This window comes from Schistocerca nitens, chromosome 5, assembly GCF_023898315.1.
Source record: "Schistocerca nitens isolate TAMUIC-IGC-003100 chromosome 5, iqSchNite1.1, whole genome shotgun sequence".
Lineage (NCBI taxonomy): Eukaryota > Metazoa > Arthropoda > Insecta > Orthoptera > Acrididae > Schistocerca > Schistocerca nitens.
Window position 1 is genome coordinate 366,896,488 of NC_064618.1, and position 16,428 is coordinate 366,912,915.

At 45.7% G+C, this 16,428-nt stretch overlaps 1 protein-coding gene across 4 annotated transcripts in view; it reads left to right on the forward strand.

The window, feature by feature from the left end:
- The window catches only part of LOC126259233 (irregular chiasm C-roughest protein), a 1,966,280-nt gene that overhangs the window by 1,357,265 nt on the left and 592,587 nt on the right, over positions 1–16,428 (forward strand). The window contains exon 1 of one of the 4 annotated variants that reach the window (XM_049955852.1): positions 14,797–15,061. The exons of the other annotated variants lie outside the window; for them this stretch is intronic. The gene's annotated coding sequence lies outside the window, so the exon portion shown is untranslated. Of the gene's footprint in view, positions 1–14,796; positions 15,062–16,428 lie in introns of those variants that run through there. 4 annotated transcript variants of the gene reach the window in all.

Genomic DNA, 16,428 nt, shown 5'->3' on the forward strand with positions numbered 1-16,428 from the left:
CCCGCCAGGGATTACGTGACCATTTTGGGTGTCAATTCCATCCCATAGTACAGTGTCTGTTCCTCAATGGTGATGCTGTGTCGCAAGATGAAGCGGCCTCTGTTCGCACAGCTCACGTCGGCCAGGACTTGTTTTATGAATACGAGGAAGAATTGTCGCATCTCCCCTGGCGACCTCCGGATCTCCATATTATTGAGCATTTGTGGTCTACTTTGGAGACAAGGATGCGCAAACGCTATCCACCTTCGTCTCTACTTTTCAGGAAGAATGGTATAAGATTCACTTGGAAACTGTACAGAACCTGCATATATCCATTCTGAGACGATTGGAAGCTGTTTGAAGGCCACCGCTTTTTGTACACCGTATGAGGCATCCTAGTGTGTCGTGCTTTTGATATTTCCATATTTTCGTATGCTTCCTGTACATCCATTCGAAATTCCTTACTGTAAAGAAGCCTTTGTCTCTTTCTATAATTTTAACCTTCCACACTTGCCTCCATTACCAAATCTATGATTCCTTAGGGCTTCAGGACACGTCCAATCAGCCAATCCTTTTTTCGTCAAGTTATGATTTTTTTCCCAAATTGATTGAGTAACTCCTCACTGTTTATTCGAACTACATATCTAATCTTCAAAACAAGTATTCTACAGGTCGGAGAGTACAATGTTTTATTCCTTAATCGCGGCGGTAGGTTGGAGAATTTAAAAAGGGAACTAGTTAAGTGCGGTGGTGGGAAGAACAGGATCTCTGAACTGGTGAATACAAGGTTACAAACACAAACACAAAATCAAATAGGGCTGACGGCGTCTCTCGCGGCTTCGCCTTCGATGCCGTCAACCCGCAACGCATCTGTACGTAGCGGGTTGTCGTCAGCTCAAACTCTGCGGACGGGCTGGTTTCCGCAGCAAACAGAGGGCCTCCCGGTAAGCAGCCAGAGGGCGCAGATGACAGCAACAGCAGTCGCTCCAGATATGCACCTCTTGCTGCATCCAACGCAATTTCGATAACCTACAGGAAAATTGTAACCTTCCCCCGCGTGAGTTTTTCTGCCCACGCGGAGTCGGCTAGAGCCAGTTCCGTCTTCGCCAGACAGCGAATGATGTACCCTCACCGTCTGGACACCACCTCTGGCGGACGACATCGCCTTCACCCCTCGTACCGCTGTGCTCCAGCAACCTGTACTCCAAGCCTTGGTGTTTTACGCCATGGATAAAACTTGTTGCACGTGAGATAGAAGTTTAAAGACATACTTTGTTTTCATTGCTCAAGAGAATGTTAACTACGCCGTCCAGGATCTGTTTCAGCTTCTTTGAAGAACAGATGTGTGTGACGAACTTTTCCTTCAAACTACTAAGAACAATTTCTGGAGGACGTTTATTTTCTCTTGTCCTGAATCAGAAACTGCAGACTGTTTTGTATTCGATGTTTACTTATTCATATAAACAAAAGGAACTGACGCCACGAATCCTGCAGGGCTGTCCATAAATCCGTAAGAGTACGACGGGGTGGAGATCTCTTCTGAACAGCGCGTTGCAAGGCATCCCAAATATGCTCATTAATGTTCATGTCTGGGGAGTTTGGTGGCCAGTGGAGTGTTTAAACTCAGAACAGCGTTCCTGGAGCCACTCTGTAGCAATTTTGGACGTTTGGGGTGTCGCATCGTCCTGCTGGAGTATACCACGTCCGTCGGAATGCACAATGGACATGAATGGAGGCAGGTGATCAAAAAGTGGTTCAAATGGCTCTGAGCACTATGGGACAACATCTGAGGTCATCAGTCCCCTAGAACTTAGAACTACGTAAACCTAACCAACCTAAGGACATCACACACATCCATGCCCGAAGCAGGATTCCAGCCTGCGATCGTAGCGGTCGCGCGGTTCCAGACTGAAGCGCCTAGAACCGCTCTGCCACCCCGGCCGGCTGTAGCTGATCAGACAGGATTCTTACATAAGTTTCACCTGTCAGAGTCGTATCTAGACCTAATATGGGTCCCATATCAGTCCAACTGCACACGCCTCACAACATTACAGAGCCACCACCAGCTTGTAAATCCCCTGTTGACATGCAGTGTCCACGGGTTCATGAGGATGTCTCCGTATCAGTACACGTCCATCCTTTCGATACAGTTTCAAACGAGACTCGTCCGACCAAGCAACATTTTTCCAGTCATCAACAGTCGGTGTTGACGGGCCCAGGCGAGGCGTAACACTTTATGTTATGCAGTCATCAAAGGTACACGAGTTGGTCTTCGGCTCTCAAGGCCCATATCGATGATGTTTCGTTGAACGGTTCTCACGCTGACACTTGATGATGGACCAGCACTGAAATATGCAGCAATTTGCGGAAGGCTTGCACTTCTATCACGTTGAACGATTCTCCTCAATCGTCGTCGGTCCCGTTCTTGCAGGATCTTTTTCCGGCCGCAGGGATGTCGGAGATTCGATATTTTACCCAATTCCTGACATTCACGGTACACTCGTGAAAAAGTCGTCTGGAAAAATCCCCACTTCATCGCTACCTCGGAGGTGCTGCGTCTCATCGCTCGTGCACCGACTATGATACCATGTTCAAACTCACTTAAATCTTGATAAGCTGCCATTGTAGCTGCAGTTAACAATTTAACAACTGAGCAAGACACTTGTATAGGCGTTGCCGACAGCAGCGCCGTATTCCACCTGTTTACGTATCTCTATATTTATATAAGCATGCCTATATCAGTTTCTTCGGTACCCGCCAGGGTAACCGAGAGCACTAACGCGATACTTCCTGGACTCGGGTAGGCGCGCCGGCCCCGGATCGAATCCGCCCGGCGGATTAACGACGAGGGGCGATGTGCCGGCCTGCCTGGATGTGGTTTTTAGGTGGTTTTTAGGCGGTTTTCCACATCCCGCTAGGTGAATACCGGGCTGGTCCCCATGTTCCGCCTCAGTTCCACGACTAGCAGACGTCTGAACACATTCGCACTATTCCATGGACAGTTGGGGTACATAAATTTCGTCCCAGGGGGGGGGGGGGGGGAAGAGGGTACGGGGTGGCGGCAGGAAGGACATCCGGCCACCCTTTAAACATTGACATGCCAAATCCGATTAACGATGGCTGACCCTGCGGGACAAGGCTCAAGCGATAGAATACCAGTTTCTTCGGTGTTTCAGTGTAGTAGGCAACACCCACCCTCTAGTATATGCCTACTAGCTTCGCAGATAGTAAAGGGAATCAAAGAATGTATGAAGAAGTAGAAGAAATTAATCAGTAACGAAGGGAGACGGAAATTTATTTGTGTGGAGGACTGGAATTAAATTGGGGCACGCTCAACCGTTAAAGCGCTTATTATCTATATCAGAAAGAGCTGATAGGAAGCTAAGTTTCCAGAATTCTGATGCAGTTAGCTGCAAATGCTCGAAGGCGCTCTCACCTTACAGTGATTACAGGTAGCTGGCAGTCGGCTGGATTTCGAGAACAGCTCGGTGGCAGCCGCGACCGTAATGCCATTACACACGTCGGCGGCAGTGCGTCTTGCAGGGATGGGCCCGGCTTGCTGTTGGTGCAGCTAATTTGGGCGAACCGAAGCCGCCGGTAGCCGGTAATTTGCGTGAACACCAGTTGCTATTGTAAGTGGATTAGTAGCCGCCTGGTTTGGGTGTAAGGGGGGGGGGGGGGGGCGGCACAGGATCGACGCGCGTCGGTCGGCTGTGGCTGCGGCTGCGGGGGAGGGATCGAGCCAGATATGGGGGCTCGGTGGAGCGGCCGGTTCACCAGCGCTTAGCCACGGGCAAGGGAGCTCTATCTGCCTCACTGCCGGGACTCCGTCTTAAATGCAGACCATTACACTGCAGAGCATTCTCGTGTTCTCTGCCGTGTACGGATGTTCGTCAGAATAATGACTGACTCGTGTAAGTTGAAGGCCATAGCATTTCCAGGCAGCTTGGAGCTGTGTACCAGATCGGGAATCACGAGGTCACTTTATGGACTGGTTCTCTTCGATTTTCTCCTTACTACAGGGCTGGGCATAACTTCGCTTAGAAAGTACGACCCACTTCTCACACACACGCAAAAAAATATTCTGAAGGTTTCGGAGTGCTGTTAAGCAGTTTTTATCAAAACTTTCGAAAATTTAATTAGAGTAGACTGCAGCTGAGAGTGTAGCGTTCTCGCCTTGTAATCTGAAAGACACTGGTTCAGGTCTCACTAGGTGCAACTTCGTTTTAATTCCTTTAATTCTATTGGGTTGTTGCATAAAAGTTCGTAGCGTTTTTGTTCTGCGTATTGATATTCTGGTTGCTATGGGTTTAATTATAGACTGTCATTATTTTGTTTGTAGTTCACTATTGCTATTTGAGTTTACATTTTGGCATTTTGGAGATAATGAGTAGAGCTGTGGGTACTAGACAATGGAGCACCAAGTGGAGGAATCGGAAAATTTCTGACATATTCTTCTGTGTGAGTTCAACAAAGGGATGACAGCAGTGGAGGCAGTTAGAAACATTATCGCCGTGCATGGGGATTGGTCGAAATGTGGTGCTACAGAAGAATGCTGAAGATTAGATGGGTAGATCACATAAATAATGAGGAGCTATTGAATAGAACTGGAGAGAACAGAAATTTGTGGCACAACTTGACTAGAAGTAGGGATCTGTTGGTAGGGCTTATTCTGAGGCATCAAGGGATCACCAATTTATTGGAGGGCAGCGTGGAGGGTAAAAATCGTAGAGGGAGACCAAGAGATGAATACGCCAAACAGATTCAGAAGGATGTAGGTTGCCGTAGGTACTGGGAGATGAAGAAGCTTGCACAGGATAGAGTAGCATGGAGAGCTGCATCAAACCAGTCTCTGGACTGAATACCACAACAACAATGGGGATTGGACTTAGAGCGTTACGAAAATGGTTTCCTCGTTTTAAGAAGGATCAGTTTGACATTGGTGACTCTCCACGTTCAGGCAGACAATCGGGGTTGGATGAATATCATTTAAACCCTGTAACCCACAACGATGCACGTTAGTGTACTCGAGAAAAAATGGTTCAAATGGCTCTGAGCACTATGCGACTTAACTTCTGAGGTCATCAGTCGCCTAGAACTTAGAACTACTTAAACCTAACTAACCTAAGGACATCACACACATCCATGCCCGAGGCAGGATTCGAACCTGCGACCGTAGCGGTCACGCGGTTCCAGACTGAAGCGTCTTTAACCGCACGGCCGCACCGGCCGGCTGTACTCGAGAACTGGCACATGTGATGAACAACGATTATTCCATCGTGCGACATTTGCATGCAGTGGGGAAGATTCCAAAATAGGCGTGTGGCCAGCACATGCTCTAAACCAAATTCACAAAAATCCGCGTGTGGACTTACGTGCATCTCTGCTAACTCGTCATCAACTGGATCGTGAACAACACCGACCTTTCCTATCCTGTATCGTTACTGGTAACGAGAAATTACGTCTTTATGACCAACTCCCTGTACGAAGACCTGTGAGCATTCACAAAAGGTAATGTTATACATCTGATGGAACAGTGACGGTGTGGTGAACTACGAATTGCTTCCCCGAAGTGTAACCATCATTGCTGACATGCCGGCCGAAGTGGCCGTGCGGTTCTAGGCGCTGCAGTCTGGAACCGCGAGGCCGCTACGGTCGCAGGTTCGAATCCTGCCTCGGGTATGGATGTGTGTGATGTCCTTAGGTTAGGTTTAACTAGTTCTAAGTTCTAGGGGACTAATGACCTGAGAAGTTGAGTCCCATAGTGCTCAGAGCCATTTGAACCATTTGAACTGCTGACATTTATTGTCAACAACTGAGACGTCATGCAGACGCAGTCGAAGAACAACGACCAGTAAGACTGCGGGAAGTGATGCTAGTCCACGATAACGTCCGCTCACATTCTCCTAGACTGACGAAAAACACTATACGGTACAGGAATTGGGTTGAGAGGTCATTCCGCACCCACCTTACTCTCCTGAACTTGCACCCTCAGATTTTCACCTTTTCCGCTCATTATCGAACAACCTTCAAGGAACTTTCTTTCTGGATGAAAAACCAGGTGATTTGTACAGTCGCGGAATCGGAAAGCTACGCCAGCGTTGACAGTCTGTTGTAACTTGTGAACGAGGATATATTATTGATGACTAAAGTCTGTGGTACGTGTATCTGTTGTGTTCACTGAACGTACGAAGAAACGCTACGTACTTACGCACCAACACTGTACGTTTATTATAAAATCGGAATGTTGATTAACAGAAAGTGAATCACATTTTAATAACATCTTTTCTAATTACAAATCGCACGAAAATGGTTCCTCTAAATCACTTAAAATATATACAGGCATACTTTAAGTACAGACTTATTATTTCGCTTATGTTTTTCAACTGAATGAGCTACAGTATGTTATCCATCTTCAGCTACTGTAGTTGTGTACATCGAAATAATCAGAAAACAGTTGCATAAAAGAAGTTTTATTTCCTTAACCGCTTCCAGGCACTTAGCGGTCATCCTCAAGGGTTATAATTGACTACGCTAATCAGAAGCGCCAGCCGGAGTGGCCGCGCGGTTCTAGGCGCTGCAGTCTGGAGCCGAGCGATCGCTACGGTCGCAGGTTAGATTTCTGCCTCGGGCATGGATGTGTGTGAGGTCCTTAAGTTAGTTAGGTTTAAGTAGTTCTAAGTTCTAGGGGACTGATGACCTCAGAAGATAAGTCGCATAGTGCTCAGAGCCATTTTTTAATCAGAAGCCTTTAACCCTAACCTTCGTTTTTTCAATCTTCCAGCAGTGTTGTCAAGTACTGATTGCGATAGACAATAAGACAAGTATTCGTCGGCAGCACCGCATGGTCGCTTGGGACTCGTTATGAGGTATGTTGCTTGGATTGTGGTACGTATGGACGACCACGGACAGTTATCCCGGGGAGGGGAGCGGAGAAAATTGTTGATGCAAATGAGTTGGTAGGTTTTGAGATGTGTTATCCAACAGCAGTCAAATTTTTTAGGTGACACAAAAAGCTTATAATATCCCAAAGAATTGATGGCTGTCCACTCACTTCTACAGGTGTACGAGAAATTGATAATGCATAAAAAATCATTGTTCCTGATTCCTGGGGGGGGGGGGGGCGGCAAGGGGGGAGGGGGTGTTGGAAGGGCCACTCTTCCCCATCGCCCTGCCCCCTCCCCCTCCCGGCCGCTTGCGGACGCCTATGGTAGTGTGATGAACTCAGTCTCACTTCGTGGGACAGTCAGAGCTGAACGGTTCTCTGCCGGTTGGAGACACTTCCTTGCCGTTTCGTTCAACAATGCCTAAGCACTACCGCTCATGCGCCTTTATGCGGGGCGAGAGCAATCGTCGTTCTGGTTTCTTGTCGATAGGTCGTATACAGTCGAGCAACACCAAAAATACATGGATGGTTTGCAAACGTCGTTGAAATATAAAACTGGCAGTTTTCCGTCAGATGATAGTCCAACAATTGGTAATTAGGCGGTTAATTCACGAAGGGTGCGCGTAACTACACATAAAATCACTGGAAAAAATAGTATCGTCATTCATATTCAGTAGCATAGAGCAACGGCAAGCTTCAGTGACATAGTGAAAATAAATTTAACTGCTAAAATGAGCTTCGTTGGGTCTGACCATTGTTAGGAATGTGTTGCTTACGAACTCAATGAACCAAGTAAGTGGTATGAATTGGTTTCCTTTCGAATCAACCCTTTTCACTTTAAATTGGAGAACTTCAGTATTCGTAAAGAAAAGAGGCACGTTTTAGTTTCAGCAACGCGGTAAGGCTTGGTATGTAGTGTGTTCCCTCTGTTAGACATCCCATACACAAGTCCGGTGGCCGCAAAGAAATCTATTTCAATTAAGTAGCAGCAAAATATAGCGGGAAAGAGGTTACATACTGTACAGTTTGAATGATATGAGTAAATCTCTAGCGGTGCTTCCACATGCGGGTAGTTGCGATAAGTTGCCCCATTATTTTTTTTTTCTTTCTGAAGATAATGTTGGATGTCTTGTGTGAAATCTGGATACTCTACGTAAACTACGGACGACGTTGGACTGATATAGAATGTTTCCGTATGCTTCCTGCCTCTGTAGGCTTCTACGTATTTTTAGAAACATATCATTCAGAAAAAAGTAATAGTTCACCTATGGTACACTGAATTACGAATTACATGCTTTGCTGGGCCGCAAATCCTTATTCGAGACGGAAAGAGTAAAGACTTGGTGACAACTGGCTTTACGAGTAACCAATACCTTTGAAATTCATGTCTTCCATCCCAGTCGACTGTCGATGTGTGCTGTCAATTAAGCTGTGATCTGTAACTGCATTTGTAATGGATATGCTGCCGATATGCATCAACAGCAATGTATGTGCGGCGGAGACCTAGCAAGAACGCCGCGTGACGACATGTTTATTTTCTCGTATCGCCAGCTTCTCGAGCCATTACTTGCTACGCAGAGAAGGTAGTTCGTTTCCACCCAGGGAGAGATACAATCTTCCTCGCAAGGAAATTGTAAACACGCCCTTTCCACACTCGCGGTAAGTGAAGCTTTCTGCTTGCTCAACGAGACTGCCACAGGGCGCCTTGCAGCTCACTCAATCATTCGCGCGTCGCTACACCGCGATAACGTACACAGACCATTAACTCAAAAAGTTAAAAAAAATTTAAAAAAACACGCCTAGCAGTGACTGACACAGTGGACATGACATCTTTCATCACCTTCACATAATTTTGTATTTGTAAGACATACATTTCTAAAGTTCCTAGTGCTTATCCGCTACGTTGAGAATTCTCGAGTTCGTGTTTCAAAGGATTCAGAAGGAAATAGTTTTTAACAAGTAGATGGATGAATTTGTTACAGGAAAGGTACTACGTATAATACAGTTTCTAATCAACAGCTTCCAAACATTGCGTCACATAGGTGTTGGTCCCCATCGTTGATATAGTTGATGAAGTTTCCCACATTTCTGACCGTCATTAAAGAGGGAAAATCAGTAGATCACCGAATTATGGTCTGCTCTAAAATTCCCGCATTTTGGCGTCGATACAGTTTCAGACGTCAAGAAGAGTGTAATAACACCAATATAAAAAAAGGGTAAGTGTAGATAAGTGTCGGTATTATTGAACCGTCTGTTTAATAAGTGATGGCTCTTAGACCATCAAAATGACTGAAGAGGGCAGAAGTAAATAACAAAAAATCTTTCCTGAAAAACATAGATTTCTAACACTAAATACAAATGTTTTATGGAGCCATTTAAGAAAGAATTTCTCTGGATTTAGCCTTACATGGAAGAGAACTGATGTTTTTGAAATGTGATGCTATATAAGAATGCTGAAAATCAGATGGACAGACCGAGTAAGTAAGGAAAGGTACTGAATAAAACTGGAGAAAATAGAACTTCATGGAGTGACGAGGATAAAGGAGGCAACAAGAAATAGTCAGTTTGGTAATTCCGGGAAGTGTGGTGGTAAAAGTTGTAGAGGGAGACCAAGGTTTGGTTATAGCAAGTAGACTCAGATGGATGTACATAGCAGTAGTTATGCAAAGATGAAGGGACTTGCACAGCATATAATAGCACTGAGGCCGGCCGGAGTGGCCGTGCGGTTCTAGGTGCTACAGTCTGGAGCCGAGCGACCGCTACGGTCGCAGGTTCGAATCCCGCCTCGGGCATTGATGTGTGTGATGTCCTTAGGTTAGTTAGGTTTGAGTAGTTCTAAGTTCTAGGCGACTCATGACCTCAGAAGTTAAGTCGCATAGTGCTCAGAGCCATTTGAACCAATAGCACTGAGTGGTGAATCAAAACAGTATTTAGGTTGAGAATAAACGCAGCTGGAATATGATGAAATTTACTTTGGTAGTTGCACAAAAAATTGAGCATCAAATCTGATGATTATTGTGGCCAACTAATATAACATCGCAAAGACAACATTGCTTCGTGAATACAACTAAACGAGACCTATAGGCCGTTGCGCCATCTTTGTGAAATTAAAGACATTTTGTGTACTATTTTAATTTATATTGTCGTCCATATTTAGTCGTTTCAGTTTTGTAACATGGAGCATCAACTAACAGCCATCCTAATAGTGGCACTGCCTTGCGAAAATGGAAGAGGGACCTAACACACCGAACTTAACAACTGGAAATCACAGCTTCTGAGCTATGTAATAGACGTTGATAAAAATTTCATAGGGATTATTGGCTGATCAAAATCCGAAGTTAACTTGCCTTCAACTGAAAAATGAAAACGAACTTCATACAAAAAATAGTAACACGTTGTGGAGCGAACCCTCGTATGTCTTTATAAAGCTTTTGCAGGTTTTAAAATTCCTGTCACTCAATTTGGTGGTGCTCGTGATGAATTCCTCAAACTTCGAACCATTAACTGTGATGCAGCCGTCTGTCGGAGGATATCGTGAAGCCGACACTAAAAACGAAATGTGCGCATCACTTCAATGTAATTATCCCCACCAGTATGCTTCCTACCTTTCCGCTGCTATCGCTGAGTTCTTCAGTTCTGGAGCACCTAGCTCTTCCGGATGAGCCGGCCGAAGTGGCCGTGCGGTTAAAGGCGCTGCAGTCTGGAACCGCAAGACCGCTACGGTCGCAGGTTCGAATCCTGCCTCGGGCATGGATGTTTGTGATGTCCTTAGGTTAGTTAGGTTTAACTAGTTCTAAGTTCTAGGGGACTAATGACCTCAGCAGTTGAGTCCCATAGTGCTCAGAGCCATTCTTCCGGATGTACATGAAACAGACAATGCTCCGTATTTAACAGTTTCCAAGCTGTGGTTTCTTGAAATGGTAGAGGAACCTAACGGTCATACTGTCTATCTGTACTCCAAAAACTGCTCTGAACTGCATAGTAGAAAGTATGGGGTGGTTATAATTAAATTGCAACTACTCAGAGGTCAATGTGGGCTGTAATTATCGTATGGCAGCGAAACGTCGTAGATATTCTACTGCATTAATTTGGAACTGATTTACACTGGGAAAAAATTAGTTCCAATTTTGACCACCAGGTGCAATTCTGATGCTGTCAATGCAAGAAATGCATACAGAAATGTTAGGAACTGGTTTGGGGCAGAAAATATTAAACAAACGAGATAGATATAATGTTGATTTTATTATTAGGTTAAATGTATCAAGGAGTGCGCAATCCAAAGAGAGATGAGTTTGTGTTCCTGAGAGTTGACTAAACTGGTCAGCTGGCCACTAACGTAGTTGTGTTCAGACTGGTATCAGTAACACCTCGTAGAAGTTGTTTGAAGAAATCCTGTGTTTCCGATGTGAAACTAATAATAACCACTTTTCAGTTTTCTTGATGTAGTTCTGCTACTGAGTTGCATGAGTTATGCACAGTATAATTAATGGCCTTTAATTTTTGATTGCATTTTGAAAGGCTGGCTTGAAAACTATCATACTGCGTCCACATGTTTTACAAGTGTGACGCGTGCTGCCATCTGTTGACTTCGCTTAGAATCATTGTTTCTATACGAAAGTGCGCGCATAATACGTCCACAAAGGGTGTGTGCGTTCTCTTTATGGTTGGTTGGTTAGTTGGTTGGTTGATTGATTTGGGGGAGAGGACAAAACAGAGAGGTCATCGGTCCCATCGGATTAGGAGAGAATGGGGAAGGAGGTCGGCCGTAACCTTTCAAAGGAGCCATCGCGGCATTTGTCTGAAGCGATTTAAGAAAATCGACGGAAAACCTAAATCAAGGCGGCCGAATGCGAGTCTGGGGTGCTAACCACTGCGCTACCTCGCTCTCTCTCTCTCTCTCTCTCTCTCTCTCTCTCTTTAGGGCACAACTGCAAATTTGCGTTGTGAAGTCAGAAGGATAGGTTTTGTTTCTGAATGACTTCAAATTAAGTACGAAAATCGGACAGGAAGCTCATCTAAACTGAAGATCTGCTCAATAGGCCAGACAACAAATTGATAATGGAAACAGCAAACAAAGGTTGCCACTGATCTTGGTTCGTAGAAGCCTGCTGTAAGGAAAAGACTGAAAGCTTTGAGTAGGAAACATAGATTTTGGCGTATCCAGAAGACTGGATCCAGTGCACTGAGTGTGGGAGATGTAGTACGAATAGTACTCTTCATTTGAGGGTGATATCGCGTTCATTTGCTACATTTGCTAAATGCTTACTCTTTGTGCAAGTTTCGCAAGCTCTTAAGGGTAGGCATGTGAAAGAAAGAGTGCACATATCCCGTTTTTCGTATTTTTGAAAAGTTCAATGAAAGAATTATCTTTCTGCTACTGTAATTATCTGAACGTGTACATTTTGTGTTAATGAATATAAACCTAAAATGATTTTGTTTTCCTGTTGATAATAACCCAAATATTTAAGGTTATTCTTTAACTGCGCACTCTTAAGTATGGCCGGTCGTTGTGGCCGAGCGGTTCTAGGCGCTTCAGTCTGGAACCGCGCGACCGCTACGGTCGCAGGTACGCATCCTGCCTCGGGCGTGGATGTGTGTGATGTCCTTAGGTTAGTTAGGTTTAAGTAGTTCTAGGGGACTAATGACCTCAGATGTTAAGTCCCATTGTGCCCAGAGCCATTTGAACCATTTTGAACCGAATCGTCGCGAGAAATCAACGCTACCACCCGGCTGGAGACCCGAGAAATCTTCATCAATAGTTAACGCCGGGAAAGCCTACAGTCACAACTACTAAGTTTCGCTACCATACGATAATTGCAGCTCACACTGTCCCTCCACAAGTAGCTGCAGTTTAATTATAGCCACCCAGTTCTTACCATTCTACCACACGTTAGGGTTTCTTCCTTTTCAATTCGTGTACCGAGCACGAGAAGGATTATTGGTTAAAACTATCTGTAGTTAATCTTGTTCTCGCGAACCCTGCAGGAGCAGTACGAAAGGGCCTGTTGTAAACTATTAGATGCCTCCTTTAATTTGTGGAACTTTTTGAGGGGAATGGAAAGTTAAGACCCATCTTCAGGCATCTGCGAGTTCAGGTGTTTGAGAATCTACACTACTGGCCATTACAATTGCTACACCAAGAAGAAATGCAGATGATAAACGGGTATTCATTTGACAAATATATTATACTAGAACTGACATGTGATTACATTTTCACGCCATTTGGGTGGATAGATCCTGAGAAATCAGTACCCAGAACAACCACCTCTGGCCGTAATAACGGCATTGATACGCCTGGGCATTGAGTCAAACAGAGCTTCGATGGCGTGTACAGGTACATCTGCCCATGCAGCTTCAACACGATATCACAGTTCATCAAGAGTAGTGACTGGCGTATTGTGACGAGCCAGTTGCTCGGCCACCATTGACCAGACGTTTTCAATTGGTGAGAGATCTGGAGAATGTGCTGGCCAGGGCAGCAGAAGAACATTTTCTGTATCCAGAAAGGGCCGTACAGGACCTGCAACATGCGGTCGTGCATTATCCATTTGGGGTTTCGCAGGGATCGAATGAAGGGTAGAGCCACGGGTCGTAACACATCTGAAATGTTCAAAGTGCCGTCAATGCGAACAAGAGGAGACCTAGACGTGTAACCAATGGCACCCCATACCATCACGCCTGGTGATACGCCAATATAGCGATGACGAATACACGCGTTCACCGCGATGTCGCCAAACACGGATGCGACCATCATGATGCTATAAACAGAACCTGGATTCATCCGAAAAAATTACGTTTTTCCCTTCGTGCAGCCAGGTTCGTCGTCGAGTACACCATCGCAGGCGCTCCTGTCTGTGATGCAGCGTCAAGGGTAACCGCAGCGATGGTCTCCGAGCTGATAGTCCATGCTGCTGCAAACGTCGTCGAACTGTTCGTACCGATGGTTGTTGTTTTGCAAACGTCCCCGTCTGTTGACTCAGGGATCGAGACGTGGCTGCACGATCCGTTACAGCCATGCGGATAAGGTGCCTGTCATCTAGACTGCTAGTGATACTAGGCCGTTGGGATCTAGCACGGAGTTTCGTATTACCCTCCTCAACCCACCGATTCCATATTCTGCTAACAGTCATTGGATCTCGACCAACGCGAGCAGCAATGTCGCGATACGATAAACCGCAATCGCGATAGGCTACAATCCGACCTTTATCAAAGTCGGAAACGTGATGGTACGCATTTCTCCTCCTTACACGAGGCATCACAACAACGTTTCACCAGGCAACGCCGGTCAACTGCTTTTTGTGTATGAGAAATCGGTTGGCAACTTTCCTCATGTCAGCACGTTGTAGGTGTCACCACCGGCACCACCTTGTGTGAATGTTCTGAAAAGCTAATCATTTGCATATCACAGCATCCTCTTCCTGTCGCGTCTGTAGCACGTCATCTTCGTGGTGTAGCAATTTTAATGGCCAGTAGTGTATCTTTGATTGAGCCCATGCGATCATTCATTTCATATTCCCACAATTCCTTACACCCAGGTACTTGTGTGTTATGACTGATTCTGTCACTTGTTGATATTGCGGTCATAGTTTTGAGTTTGGTGCAGTGCATATTTTTTTTTCATATTTATTACCGCTGAAAGGATCATGTTGCTTCTGCCATCCTCCCACACCTCGTTGCAGCAAGTGGCAACACGGTTGAGGCGTCGGTCGCAGGCCGTGACGAGACTCGCCGTGGCCTTCCAAACATCGGTTCCGTCCGACGGCCGGCACCTGAGCGCGCTCTTCCGAAACGGCCGGCCACGCACAAAAACGCGGCGCGCCCCACTCTCCGGACCCGGCTGCCCCCGGGCTACCTGCCCGACACGCGACAGGTGCACCGCCGACCGCTCGCCTCCAATCCGGTTTCTGGCTGGCGTTCAGTTGCGCCGCCGGTAGCCACGCGCACGGATGGAGTACTGTGCTGCCTGCGACCCTGCTCAACGCCGATTCGTTAGGAGGCGAGCGATGGTGATACACACGTCGATGGACCACTTTTGTGCTTTTCTGTGTCGTCGATAATGACCCGATTCACTTACTTCGTGACATTTAGAGGACGGTGCGTGTGTTCTGTAGCCTCCTGCTCCACCTGGTCGACTGACAGCTGCACGTTCCAACAGCCTCCGAGACATTACAACCTTCTCTGGATCTCCAGTTTTCGGTGAGTACAGTGCTGTGACACGTGTGAATACAGAACAGTTGTTAACCAAGACGAGAAGATCCCCGACAGTTACATCTACATCTACGTGACTACTCTGCAATTCGTAATTAATTGCCTGGCAGCGGGTTCGTCGAACCACCATCACGTTATTTCTCGAACAGTGCGAGGGAGAAACGAGCACTTCATTCCTTCCGTGCGAGCTCTTATTTCTCTTATAACAATGATTTCTCCGTATCTAGCTGGGCGCCAACAAAATATTCTCGCATATGGACGAGAAAGTTGGTGATTGAAATTTCTTGAGAAGGTCTTGCCGCAACGAAAACCACATTTTTTTCAGTATTGGTTAAAAACAGTCTTGGTTGCAATTTTTTTTATTTTTCAACTGCGCGTTTCGCCTTATTTAGACGATAAGCTGAAGATGCCTAAATAAGGCGAAACGCGTCGTTGAAAAATAAAAAAAACTAAAATTGCAACCAAGACTGGTTTTAACCAATACTGTTAAGCACTGGTTTGCTGTTATGCCACATATGGACTGGAAGAATTTCTTAAATATCTTTTTCAACAATTGTCACACCGTATACTTTGACCAAGGTAGACTCACGATGTACGTAAGACGTCACGCAAACGTAAACATATCTACAAGTGTATAATTTAGTGTTTATCCTGTGTTTTAAGAATTGACAAGCCCAGAGGCTGAGTGCTACGAATGCGAAAATGGTCACGTGGTTGGTTGGTTCATTCGGGGGAAGGGGATCAAACAGCGAGGTCATCGGATGAGGGAAGGACGGGGAAGGAAGTCGGCCTCGGCCTTTCAAAGGAACCAACCCGGCATTTGCCTGAAGCAGTTTACGGAAATCACAGAAAACCTAAATCAGAATGGCCGGAAGCGAGTTTGAACCGTCGTCTTCCCGAATGCGAGTCCAGTGTGCTAACCACTGCGCCACTGGCTCGGTAATGATCACATATATAAGATGCTTTTTAACTGTAAATGGTCTTATTTTTGACAAACATATGTATAATGTGGTGCATTTTATGCAACATAATGACAGCATGGCATGAGATACTCTCAATGGACCTCTTTTCATAACAAAAATTTTTCGAAGGCCTGAAGTTGGTGGTTCTAGGCGCTACAGTCTGGAACCGCGCGACCGCTACGGTCGCAGGTTCGAATCCTGCCTCGGGCATGGATGTGTGTGATGTCCTCAGGTTAGTTGGGTTTAAGTAGTTCTAAGTTCTAGGGGACTGATGCCCTGAGAAGTTACGTCCCATAGTACTCAAAGCCATTTGAACCATTTGAACCTGAAGACGACAGTTGCACTGTCGAAACCAATTATCGACCGTAAGGAATAATTTATGCGATCATCGCT